At 47.9% G+C, this 13,355-nt stretch overlaps 4 non-coding genes across 4 annotated transcripts; all 4 read right to left on the bottom strand.

The window, feature by feature from the left end:
- Window positions 1-759: 759 nt before the first annotated feature.
- On the bottom strand, window positions 760-833 carry LOC112438597 (small nucleolar RNA SNORD99). The gene has a single exon (XR_003027005.1). It is a non-coding gene; the product is annotated as a small nucleolar RNA SNORD99 (small nucleolar RNA).
- Window positions 834-1,774: 941 nt separating this feature from the next.
- Window positions 1,775-1,904, bottom strand: LOC112438475 (small nucleolar RNA SNORA61). The gene has a single exon (XR_003026890.1). It is a non-coding gene; the product is annotated as a small nucleolar RNA SNORA61 (small nucleolar RNA).
- A 493-nt stretch (window positions 1,905-2,397) lies between these two features.
- On the bottom strand, window positions 2,398-2,529 carry LOC112438469 (small nucleolar RNA SNORA44). Its single transcript, XR_003026884.1, has one exon. It is a non-coding gene; the product is annotated as a small nucleolar RNA SNORA44 (small nucleolar RNA).
- Window positions 2,530-2,936: 407 nt separating this feature from the next.
- LOC112438440 (small nucleolar RNA SNORA16B/SNORA16A family) lies at window positions 2,937-3,071 on the bottom strand. Its single transcript, XR_003026858.1, has one exon. It is a non-coding gene; the product is annotated as a small nucleolar RNA SNORA16B/SNORA16A family (small nucleolar RNA).
- Between the last annotated feature and the right edge of the window lie 10,284 nt (window positions 3,072-13,355).

Here is a 13,355-nt window from a genome sequence, read left to right as displayed (position 1 = left end):
CTGAGTTCAAGGTTTCTCAGTTGACAGGTAGGTATGTAAATCAAGGTTCTCTGGAGTATTTGTAGGACCTGCTATATTTGAGTCCTAACTTGGTGCAAGTCTGGCAGCTAGGTAGAAAAGGCACTCTAGCAGGTGTGGTAGGAGCACGCCCCAGAAGGTAGAATGTGTTGGGGTGTGATGGAACAGGCCAGTTGGCCTAAGAATTAGTACTTGCTCTAATAATGGGTTTCATCTGTTTTCATGAGTTGCAGCATCTGCATATACAAGGCCTGGATCACTTTAGGATCAATATTTTGATAGCTCAAAGCCAAAGCAGACCTCCGTGTGAACTTTATACTGCTCACTTCCATGTTTCCCAAGTAAATGGGGAAACTGTCCAACCTTGTCATGTGTTGGGGCTTACTGCTTGAGGCAAAGCATTCATCCTACATCATAAAAAATCTCCAAAGATCTCTTTAAGGGCTGGGCATGGTGGCTCACTTTGGGAGATGGATTGCTTGAGCTCGGGAAGAGACCAGATTGGTCTCTACAAAAAAATACAAACACAAATATACTTTTATTAGTCTTTTTATTCTTTTATTGATCACCTCTGAAGTTCAGTAGCACACTGCATAATTTTTTGCATTAGCATGCTGTTGTTTCTACCTAAAATGACTGGGGTCCTTGCCTTCTGCTTCCCATAGAGATTGTCCTGCAAAGGAAGTGTAAGCCATTGTGTTAGTAATTCCCAGATTTCCCCCACCCAGACATTTTCCTAGGAGCTGGTCTCAGTCCCATATCCGCATTGCTCATCCATGGATGTCCACTCAAATTAGGTTTCATCCTGGACCAGTCATTCTAAATACAGTGTGTGCTACATGGAACCCCTTGTTTCTACCCCACTCTCAACTCTCCCTGATGCTGAGAGACGTCCTACCAAAGAATGCATCATGAGCTCCAGCCACCACTGAACATTTGTGGCTACCAGGCCTTGTGGCCCACGGTGCCCTCTGATGCCTTCAATGCATTTTAGGGTGGGCAAATCATGTTCTAACCATCTTTGCCCTCTGGTAATGAACAGCTAACGGCACACGAGGGAGGCCAAATGTAAATGTTACTAAGATGCTAAGACTTTCTGGCCCAGCACAGTGGTTCATGCCTGTAATCCCAGCACTTTGGTAGGCCAGGGCAGGCAGATCACTTGGGGTCAGGAGTTCAAGACTGCCCTGGGCAACGTGGTGAAACCCTGTCTCTACTAAAAATACAAAAATTAGCCAGACATAGTGGTGCGTGCTTATAGTCCCAGCTACTCAGGAGGCTGAGGCAGGAGAATCACTTGAACCTGGGAGGCAATTAGCCAAGATTGCGCCACTGCACTCCAGCCTGGGTGACAGAAAGACCCTGTCTCAAAAGAAAAAAAAAAAAAAAGCTGTAACTTTGACACAGACCTAAGTAACCTTATAGTTCTATTAGGTTGACTACTTAGGACAGGATCCCAGATAGTTGAGCACTACCTGCAGCTACACACCAAGTTGTGACAAAGCTTTGGGTAGTCACTAACTTACCCAACTCCATAGGTCCATAGTCACAAATGAGGACAGCTTTACATGTAACATGAATCTAAAAGAAAAAAACACCACCCTTAATTAAGAGGCAAGGAAGCTATGACAGATCCCTCCCAAATGCAGTAATAGGTCAGCTATTATCATACCAACCTCCAGAACTTCACACGCATCCTTCCCTTAGCCTAAGATTATACTTCATTTTACAATTTCAGAGATCCAACCATCTCTGAACCTGTCTGAAACTAGCCCACATGCCATATACCAGATTACAACATTTAGGCCAGCTTCACTATTACTTTTCCTCCTTTTACGACCACCAAGACCAGTGTTCAGATCCGATGGGAAAGGGATCAGGAGGATTAAGCTGATCAACTTTATCTTAAAGCACAGCTCCAGAAACAAGCTCACCTCCTCAGTATCACACACTGCCAGGAAACTTGGGGGCAACCTGCAGAACAAAAAGCTTAGTGTGAAAACTAAACTGGCCAGGAGCGGTGGGGCTCATGCCTGTAATCCCAGCACCTTGGAAGGGGAGGCCGAGTCGGGCGGATCACCTGAGGTCAGAAGTTCGAGACCCATCTAGCCAACATGGTGAAAACCATCTCTACTAAAAATACAAGAAAATTAGCTGGGTGTGATGGTGGGCACCTGTAATCCCAGCTACTCGGGAGGATGAGGCAGGAGAGTCGCTTGAACCCGGGAGGCAGAGGTTGCCGTGAGCCGAGATCATGCCACTGCACTCCAGCAGCCTGGGTGACAGAGCAAGACTCCGTCTCAAAAAAAAAAAAAAAAACAAAAAACCCCATCTACATTGAAGTTGACACATGGAAGGCTTCCAGCCCTGGTCCTGAAACATTATAGGAAAGCTGAGTGGCAGCTTGCAGGTATTGTACTGACCTGCGCTGTCAAAGTCTTTCCAGGTTGCTCTTGCATGCAGTTGGAGATCCCATGGCTATGACCAGCCACAGCCCTTGGAAACATGCTGTTCTGTCCCACCAGGCAGCCCCCAGTCAGTCTCCAAAAGAAACCTACCAGGTCCCCTGCATTTCATCACTGTCATGACCCCGGAAGTCCTCGATCACCAGAAAAATCACCTTCTGTCATCTTAAGAGTCTTCATCTGGACAGCAAAATGAGAACAACTGTCATGAACAATTTTATTGTTCCCATCAGTTGGTCCTCAGAATGATACAAATCTGACCAGCCTTTGGTCCCAATACTGATGCCTTAAGCTATCAGTTAAGCTGTGTCACATCCCAGCTGGATTTTCCCAGTACGAGTCTTATGCTGGTTAACTGTATATGCAAACCCCCAACCATTCTGCTGTTCTGTGGAAACAAGCCCATTTTGATAAAGGTCTCTGGCTACAGCTGAAAGATGGCAGGTACAATAGAACTGTATTTTCCCAAAATGTTGCAGATCAGTTACAACAAACAGAACGGCGACCGTCAAGGAAAACTGTCACTCTGGGCTCCTTTTTGACCACAGCAGCTATGCGGAAGCAGCTGCAGCTTCGATAAGGGCCAAGGGGCAATTCAGATCCCAGGGCGGCCGCCTAAAGCCTCACCTGTCCATCATTACTACCTGCTTAAGTACGCCGGGATCTCTGTAGACTAAGTCATCCTGTAGGCCCCACTGCCCACGCTGTGCCAATATCTGGTGTGCTTTTTCTCAGCCTTGATGGGACCGTTTTATCCGCCTATTACAGGTAAGAGGTTTAGACAGATTAAGTTACTTCCTGAAGGTCGCTTAGTCACTTAGCGAGGCTGAAAGCAACAAGCTGGGATGCACGCAAGGGTCTGAATGCCTAAAACCCGTCCTTCTGAAAACCGTGTCTACCAGGGCGACCTCCAGAGGTCTCGCGCGTAGTCACCAGTCCCAAAATCACCTAGTTGGTAAATGTCACAGATGCAACTGGAGGCCATCCTGACACCAGCATGCGGCCTCCCCCTGAATTAAGACACTTCAGGCCCAGGGATTCATCCCCGCATCCCCCAGGAGACCGGTTCCCGAACCCCCACCCCTTCCGTAAACCCGGCCGCCTGCCTGCAACACTCACCTGTCAGCACAGAGCGCAGCGTTGCGCAGTCCGAAGCGAGAGAAGGGCGCGGCCCCCGCGGGCTCCCGCCCCTCTCACTGCCGAGGGGGCCTTTCGGAGCTCGGGCCCACCGGGTTGGAAGGCCCGGCTCCTCCGTGCCACATTCACGACCATCTCGAGGCCGTGGGAGGAAAAACCCGGCGAGTGCGCGCCAGCAGCAGCGACTAGCGGGGAACGGCGCGCAGGAAGGCAGGCAGAGGCTTGCAGCTAGTAAGACCACACCGGGCATGCGGCGGGGAGAAAGGGCGCTGAAGCCGCGAGCAAGAGCTTATATAGGCCGCCCCTCGCGGCCACACCCGACAGTAGGCCGCCCGCGTGGCGCACAGCTGCCTGGGAGTTGTAGTTTGCTCGCCCCGGCGTTGTCCGCGCGTCACCTCCCCAGCCCTACGCGCGTGTCCATCCCGAGCCCGCGAAGCGAGAACCGCCAGAGGCTTTCCTCCGAGCGGGAAGAAGCGCCTTCACCTTTCAGTGCCCGGCGCTGGGCCCACGCAGGAAGCCGACCCGCCTTGGCCTCTGGAGTTGTCTCTGGGATGTCTTTCAAAGTCTGGAAATGAACCCTGTCTGTGTGCTGGGAAAGGGCTCGGGCTCCGCTCCGAGCTCAGTGGGCGTGCGAGCGAGCAGCGCCTGAGTGGGTTTCGGCGAGGGGGTCATACTTCCCGAAAGGCAATTGCTTTATTCAAGGCTTGTCTCTTCCACTAATATGTAATTTTACTGAGCGCGTGCTATTTTAACTGTGTCTGATTATCTGATCTAGTTTTCATAAAAACCCTGTGTACACTCTGTGGACAAATAAGGAAACTTAGGAATGGATCACACAGCTATCGCAAGCGAGGAGAGGACTGGAATTTGGAGCCCACCTCAGGCACCACACATAGCGCAATGTTTTGCCCATGGAATGAATAAGCCTCAGTATGAAAACTTAGTGGTGATTGCCGAGAATTAAACACCCATCCTGTGCCTAATCTATTAATTTTTATTCTTACATACACTTTTTTGTTTGAGACAGGGTCTTGTTCTGTTGCCCAGGCTGGAGTGCAGTGGCGTGATCAAGGCTCATTGCAGCCTCGACCAACTGGGCTCAAGCAATTCTCCCACCTCAGCCTCCCAGGTAGATGGGACTACAGGTGCGGGCCAACTTTCCTTGCTTACACTTTAAAAAGTAGGTACTACTGCCGGGCGCGGTTACTCACGCCTGTAATCCCAGCACTTTGGGAGGCCAAGGCGGGTGGATCACGAGGTCAGGAGATCGAGACCATCCTGGCTAACACGGCGAAACCCGGTCTCTACTAAAAAAAAATACAAAATAAAATTAGCTGGGCGTGGTCGCGGGCGCCTGTAGTCCCAGCTACCCGGGAGGCTGAGGCAGGAGAATGGCGTGAACCCGGGAGGCGGAGCTTGCAGAGAGCCGAGATCGCGTCACTGCACTCTAGCCTGGGCAACAGAACGAGACTCTGTCTCAAAAAAATAAAATAAAATAAAAAGTAAGTACTACTTTAGCAGGTCGTGGGGGCGCATGCCTGTGGTCCTGGACTCCTCTCTTTCTCTAACATCACATGTCCAAGCCATCAGCAACTCCTGTGTGCTCTACCTTTAAAATGTATCAATAATCTGACTGTTTCTTACCCCTTCCACTGATGTTACCCTAATCGTTGACCCAGATGATAGCAATAGTCTCTTATCTCCCAGATCCTGCTGTTGCTCCCGACAGTCTGGTCTCCACACGCCAGCCAGCCTGCTAAAAGTTTTTAATTTTTATGAAGTCTAAGAGTCAATTTTTTTTTTTTTTTGTACTTTATGCTTTTTTTTTTTTTTTTTTTTTTGAGACGGAGTCTCGCTCTGTCGCCCAGGCTGGAGTGCAGTGGCGCCATCTCCGCTCACTGCAAGCTCCGCCTCCCGGGTTCACGCCATTCTCCTGCCTCAGCCTCCCAAATAGCTGGGATTACAGGCGCCCGCCACCACGCCCGGCTAATTTTTTGTATTTTTAGTAGAGACAGGGTTTCCCCATGTTAGGCAGGATGGTCTCGATTTCCTGACCTCGTGATCCACCTGCCTCGGCCTCCCAAAGTGCTGGGATTACAGGCACGAGCCACCGCGCCCGGCCGTTTGTTTACGCTTTAAAAGCTTAATAATTAGGCTGGGCGCGGTGGCTCACGCCTGTAATTCCAGCACTTTGGGAGTCCGAGGGGGCAGATAACCTGAGGTCAGGATTTCAAGTCCAGCCTAGCCAACATGGTGAAAACCCGTTTCTACTAAAAATACAAAAATTAGCTGGGCATGGTGGCAGGCGCCTGTAATCCCAGCTACCTGGGAGGCTGAGGCAGGAGAATCGTTTGAACCCGGGAAGCGGAGGTTGAAGTGAGCCAAGATGGAGCCATTACACTCCAGCCTGGGCGACAAGAGCGAGACTCCGTCTCAAAAAAAAAAGAAAAAAAGTAAAATTATTAAACTTTTTTTTTTTGGAGATGAAGTCTCGCTTTTTCGCCCAGGCTTGTGCAGTTTATTGTGTGTCAATTATGCCTCAATAAAGCTGTCAAAAAACCATTAAGAAAAAATGTATATCTCCCAGGCGCAGTAGCTCCCACCAATTCGGGAGGCCAAGGCAGGTGGATTACCTGACATCAGGAACTAGAGACCAGCCTGGCCAACATGACAAAACCCCATCTCTACTAAAAATACAAAAAAAAAAAAAAATTATCCAGGCATGGTGACACTCATCTACAGTCCCAGCTACTTGGGAGGCTAAGGCATAAGAATCGCTCGAACCTGGGAGGCAGAGGTTTCAGTGAGCCAAGATAATGCCACTGCACTCCAGCCTGGGTGATACAGCGAGACTCCCTCTCAAAAAATATATCTATATATATCTATCTATATCTATGTGTGTATATAGATAGATAGATAGATAGATACATATTATATTAAGGCAGATGCAGTGGATCACCTGTAGTCCAGCTACTTGGGAAGCTGAAACAGGAGGATCACTTCAGTCCAGGAGTTGGAGGTCAGCCTGGGCAACAAAGTGAGACCTTGCCTTTAAAAATAAATAAGGCCAGGCACAGTAACTCATGCCTGTAATCCCAGCACTTTGGGAGGCCAAGGCGGGTGGGTCACGAGATCAGGAGTTCAAGACCAGCCTGGCCAAGATGGTGAAACCCCGTCTCTACTAAAAATATAAAAAATTAACCAGACGTGGTGGCGGGCGCCTATAATCCCAGCTACTCGGGAGGCTGAGGCAGAGGTTACAGTGAACCGAGATCGTGCCACTGCATTCCAGTCTGGGCAACAGATCAATATTCCGTCTCAAAAATAATAAAATAAAAGTAAATAAATAAGTAACATGTATTTTTTTAAACTTTTTTTTTTTTTGAGACGGAGTTTCCCTCTTGTTGCCCAGGCTGGAGTGCAATGGCACGATCTTGGCTCACTGCAACCTGTGCCTCCCAGGTTCAAGTGATTCTCCTGCCTCAGCCTCCTGAGTAGCTAGGATTACAGGCACCTGCCCCCAGGCCCAGCTAATTTTTTGTATTTTTAGTAGAGACGGGGTTTCTCCATGTTGGTCAGGCTGGTCTTGAACTCCCGACCCCAGGTGACCCACCTGCCTTGGCCTCCCAAAGTGCTGGGATTACAGGCATGAGCCAGGCCTAAAAAACATTTATATCACGTTATTCACTTGCTCAGAAATCTCCCATGACTTCCCAACACACTTAGAATAAAAACGGCAATCTCCATAATGGTCTCCAAGGTCATACGTGATCAGGCTCCTCCTCCTTCCTGCCCTCATCACCCACCACTTGCTCCCTCACTCAGTCAGCTCCATCTTCCTGGACTCTTTGCTCTTTTTGAAGCACCCCAGGGCCTTTGCTCTTGCCTGGAACTCGCCCCACCTGAATATCACAGACAATCACACTTCTTAAGCCTCACTTCCCCTGGGTTTCTGTCCACATGTCACCTCCTCAGGCCATCCTATTTTGATACAGCACCCCTCCATCCTCCAACCTTCAAGTCACTGCCTGCTTGATTGTTATTTACAGCACTTAGTGCTTCCTGACATGGTATTATATATGTATTTTGTTTTCTGTTTTCCCTATTAGAATGTGAGCATCCCAAGAGAGCTGGAATTTTGTCTTTTTTCCCCCCTACTGCTGTATAAATGCCTGGTACATAAAAGATGGCCAGCATTCTTGAAATAATCACCAAGTGGGCCGGGCGCGGTGGCTCACGCCTGTAATCCCAGCACTTTGGGAGGCCAAGGCGGGCAGAACACGAGGTCAGGAGAGCGAGACTATCCTGGCTAACACAGTGAAACCCCGTCTCTACTAAAAAAACAAAAAAAACAAAAAAAAAAAAAAACAAAAAAAAAACAGGCTGGGCGCAGTGGCTCAGGCCTGTAATCCCAGCACTTTGGGAGGCCAAGGCGGGCGGATCACCATCAGGCCTCTGAGCCCAAGCTCAGCCATCATATCCACTGTGACCTGCACATATACATCCAGATGGCCTGAAGCAACTGAAGATCCACAAAAGAAGTGAAAATAGCCTTAACTGATGACATTCCACCATTGTGATTTGTTTCTGCCCCACCCTAACTGATCAATGTACTTTGTAATCTCCCCTACGCTTAAGAAGGTTCTTTGTAATTCTCCCCACCCTCGAGAATGTACTTTGTGAGATCCACCCCCTGCCCAGAAAACATTGCTCCAAACTCCACCACCTATCCCAAAACCTGTAAGAACTAATGATGATAATCCCACCACCCTTTGCTGACTCTCTTTTCGGACTCAGCCCGCCTGCACCCAGGTGAAATAAACAGCCTTGTTGCTCACACAAAGTCTGTTTGGTGGTCTCTTCACACAGACGCATGTGACATTCACGAGGTCAGGAGATTGAGACCATCCTGGCTAACACGGTGAAACCCTGTCTCTACTAAAAATGCAAAAAATTAGCCAGGCATGGTGGCTGGCGCCTGTAGTCCCAGCTACTCGGGAGGCTGAGGCAGGAGAATGGCGTGAACCTGGGAGGCGGAGCTTGCAGTGAGCCAAGATTGTGCCACTGCATTCCAGCCTGGGTAACAGAGGGAGACTCCATCTCGGAAAAATAAAATAAAATAAAAAAATTAATTTAAAAATATTAGCCAGGCATGGTGGCACGCGCCTCCCAGCTACACGGGACACTGAGGCAGGAGAATCGCTTCAACCTGGGCGGAGGTTGCAGTGAGCCGAGATTGTGCCACTGCACTCCAGCCTGGGCAATATAGTGAGACTCTATCTCAAAAAAAAAAAAAAATCACCAAGTGAATGAATGAATGAATAAAACTTGGCTGAGGTCACACTGTAGCAGGATGAGCCGCAGAAAAAACCTCTCAGACACCGAGTTGTAGAAGGAAGGGCTTTATTCAGCTGGGAGCATCGGCAAACTACTGCCTTAAAATCCGAGCTCCCCAAATGCACAATTTCTGTCCCTTTTAAGGGCTCACAACACTGAAGATTTCACATGAAAGGGTCATGATTGATTTGAGCAAGCAAGGGGTACTTGACAAGGGCTGCATGCACCGGTCGTCAGAGAGAAACAGAACAGGGTAGGCAGTTTCACAATGTTCTTCTATACAATGTCTGGAATCTATGAATAACATCGGTTTCTAAGTCATGAGTTGATTTTTAACTACTAGGTTTAGGCCAGGCAGGCCCAGGTCCGGTTTTGGGCCTGGCGCTGGGCTGCCTGTCTTTGTTTCATTTCCTTTTTTTTTTTTAAAAAAACAGGTACTGAGTATAAAACAATATAAAACAACATGAGAGGGTCTCTCTCTTCCCTCATTTTCCCCCTTTGAGACTCTCACTTTTTATTAGTGGGAGTACTCACTCTTATTTTTGCTACTTATGTCTTTTTGTGCAACAGATAGATAGTGATTCATATAGTACACTTGTGCTGAAGCATTTTGGTGAACTAAGGTAGCAATGAAGCTTTTTATCATTTAAAGAAGTACAGGTAGCAAACAAGGGAGCAGTAAGCAGGTTTTTATTGCTATTATAACTCCTATTATAAGAGTTTTAAATCTTCCTAGTGCTGGGAACCACCTTCTAAACATGGCTTCAGGGTTGAATCCATGCTACACTTGCACGGGTACATGTGCCAGTTTTGTTATGTCTTTAACTATGTCCTCAACTACTTGCCCCTGATCATCTACGTGTAGACAACAATTAGTAAAGTTGAATTTTCTTTCTTTTTTTTTTTTTTAAGAGACGGGGTTTCACTGTGTTAGCCAGGATGGTCTTGATCTCCTGACCTCGTGATCTGCCCACCTCGGCCTCCCAAAGTGCTGGGATTACAGGCGTGAGCCACCGCGCCCAGCCAATAAGGTTAAATTTTCTACAAATTCCTCCTTCAGCTGCTAGCAAGTAGTCAAGAGCTAGTCTATTTTGATAGATCGCATTTCTCATCAGAGTCTCTTGCCAGGCAAGAACAGTCAAGGCTTGACTGGTTTTATTAGTAATAATTTCTAAAACAGCTTGCAACCGTGTGATTCGGTTGAGCATGCAGATGGGGGTTCGATATCCTCATGAGTCATCTTGTGCCTAAGTGGCGGGTCTATAGTATTGTACGATTCTTTCAGGGGGCCATTCATTATTTTTCTAATCACCTATGGCTATGCTTCGTTTTTCGTGGGAAGCATAGACTGGGAAGCCTAGAAGTTCACCTGTTTTTATGGGCAGTAAGAAGAAAGATGGCTTAATGGTGCTAATTACACAGCTACCTGTCCACTGATCAGGCAGCTTAGCATAAGCTCTGTGTCCACATATCCAGTATAACCTGGTGGGGGCCATCCAGTCCCAGTGGAATTCTGGGTGGGCCCAAACAGTCTGCAACTTTGGAAATTTACTGAATGGATTTCTTTCTGTGTAATTGGAATTCCACCATGTAACTGTTTTTGTGGTACCATTATACAGCTTTTGCCTAAGACAACTAAGCCATCTTACAGGATGAGTGAATCCTTTTCCTTCTCTAGCTATGCAATACTGTCCAATAATTGAGACTTTCAGAACCCAAAAATTGTCAGGGTGGTTCTTTTGGGCTGGGAATTCATCAGGAACTGGGCCTGTGGGAACTAATTCTCGGGCTTCCCATGGCCATTGATCTCCTGTTACGGTTCTTCTACAAACATAACATGAAGTGACATTTAGAGACTGGGCTACATGCTCAGCTAATTTCAAAAACAAATTTTTAGTTTTTTCTGGAATCTCAGATACTGGCACATTTAGTTTATCATAGAAAGTCTGAAATACTGGTTCTGGAGAGCGTCTTTGAACCTCTCCTTTTATTAGGATGCTTACACTAGGATCTAGTCCTTTTCCATCAATGCCTAATGTTACATATTTTCCTTTATTCTACTTTGGGTCTGAGGGGTTTGTGATTATCAATTCTAAAGGGTTGCAGCTCCCACTCGTGCAGGAGGGGCTGACTTTTCCTTTTTGGAGCCAAACAGGATCTTTTTAAATCTTCTTTCCAAGTAGCCCAAATGACACAAGACCAGTATTGACACATCTCACATAAATATGATTTTTGACAAATGTACTTATTTTCTGCTGTGTAACTTTTTTCCCAATCTAGAGAACCGCATCCTATCCCATGCTGTTTACTATTAATAGCGGCACAGGCGTCAAATTTTAAGGTTACATTTTTGGGGACCCCTCTTTCTTCTGTCCTAGCTATTACTTCACTTGTGTCACCTAGAAAAGGACCAGTCCTTAGTCTTACTTCAAAGACTGTGATCATGGGAGGTTCAGAGGGGTCATAGCACACATCGGACTGGTCACTTCCTGGATTACATACTTTGTACTGAGTGTTATTGTACGAACAGGTTCCTTTTGGAGTTCCTAGGCATTCATAAAAACTATAAAATAATAGGGCTGTAGCACTCTTTTGTCCTACCTCAGTGACCTGATGTATATACTGGGAACAGCCCTCAGTCTGAAGAAGATCAGTTGAAGTCCTTACTGTACAAGTCCAGATTTTAAGGAAAATGAGTCCCGCGATGAGTTTCCTCATGCTTCGGCCGCGCGTGGACCAGTCAGCTTCCGGGTGTGACTGGAACAGGGCTTGCCGTCTTCTTCAGAGTCACTTTGCAGGGGTTGGCGAAGCTGCTTCCATCCACGTACAGCTCCCAGTCTACTGATGTTTAAGGGTGGTCTCGGAGGTTGGGCCTACTAGAATAAACTGAGTCCAACACCTCTACACAGGGTCTCTCTCTTCCCAGTAAGTGGCCGTTGGAACTACAACCCAGGTCTGTTTTTTGTGTGTGTGTGATGGAGTATCCGAAGTGTAATGGTGCAATCTAGGCTCACTGCAACCTCTGCCTCCCGGGTTCAAGTGATTCTCCTGCCTCAGCCTCCCAAGTAGCTGGGACTACAGGCGCATGCCATCACGCCCAGTTAATTTTTATATTTTTAGTAGAGACGGGGTTTCACCATGTTGGCCAGGATGGTTGTGACCTCCTGATCTGCCTACCTCAGCCTCCCAAAGTGCTGGGATTACAGGCGTGAGCCACCGCGCCCAACCCAACCCAGATATGTTCTAATGCAAGTGCAGATAACCTTAACTGCTGTGTCACGCGGCTCCTCCAGAACTACCCTGTGAGATTAGGTACCATGATTTGCCTGACTTAGCAGAAGAGGAAGCAGGGATCAGGGAAGGGAAATAACTTACCCCAGGTTACACAGTGAATCTGTGGCAGAAGTCATGGCAGAAGTCAGCTGACATCTGGATTTAACTGCAGTCAGAGGCAGACACATGATCCCAGCCCACAGCAGGAGCATCTGGGAAAGGGAGGAAGTTCAAGAAGCCAGATGCTGACAGTGCATTGCCCATGTGGGCTGACTGGAAAGGCCTCAGGGAGGGCTGGGGTCAGACTGCATTTCCAGCTGCTTCATGCCTCTCTGGATTCTCCTTTCTCCTTGACCTTCCCAGATCCCACTTATCCTTGGAGACTCAGCTTCAACATCAGCTGGGATGGGCTTCTTTGACCCTTTGGCTTCCCAAGTCCAGCTCTATGATGGTGTTTGACGGAATGAATGGATGGGTGAATGAACAGCACTTACCCACTTTCATTAATTCATCTAGCTATAAATATTTACTGAGCTTCTACTTTGTTTTTTGTTTTTTTTTTGAGACAGAGTCTCGCTCTGTCACCCAGGCTGGAGTGCGGTGGCGCGATCTTGGCTCACTGCAACCTCCACCTCCCGGGTTCAAGCGATTCTCCTGCCTCAGCCTCCCAAGTAGCTGGGATTATAAGCACGTGCCACCATGCCCGACTAATTTTTGTATTTTTAGTAAAAACGGGGTTTCACCATGTTGGCCAGGCTGGTCTCGAACTCCTGACCTGAAGTGATCCACCCTCAGCCTCCAAATGTGCTGGGATCACAGGTGTGAGCCACTGCGCCTTGAGTTTCTACTTTATGCCAAGCACTGAGTTAGGCCCTGAGGATACAATCATCAGCCCCTGCCCTCAAGGAGCCTGCAGCCTGGGAGAGAGACTGACATCAGAGATGGTCAGAAGTGCATGTGGGCCAGGCGTGGTACAGGTTCACACCTGTAATCCCAGCATCCCAGCATTTTGGGAGATGGAGGCGGGCGGATCACTTGAGGTCAGGAGTTTGAGACCACCTTGGCTAACATGGTGAAACCCCGTCTCTACTAAAAATACAAAAATTAGCTGGGCGTGGTGGTAGG

Source organism: Pan paniscus, chromosome 1 (genome assembly GCF_029289425.2).
Source record: "Pan paniscus chromosome 1, NHGRI_mPanPan1-v2.0_pri, whole genome shotgun sequence".
Classification (NCBI taxonomy): domain Eukaryota; kingdom Metazoa; phylum Chordata; class Mammalia; order Primates; family Hominidae; genus Pan; species Pan paniscus.
Note: the sequence above shows the minus strand (reverse complement) of the source record. Positions and strands in the feature narration are given on the sequence as shown.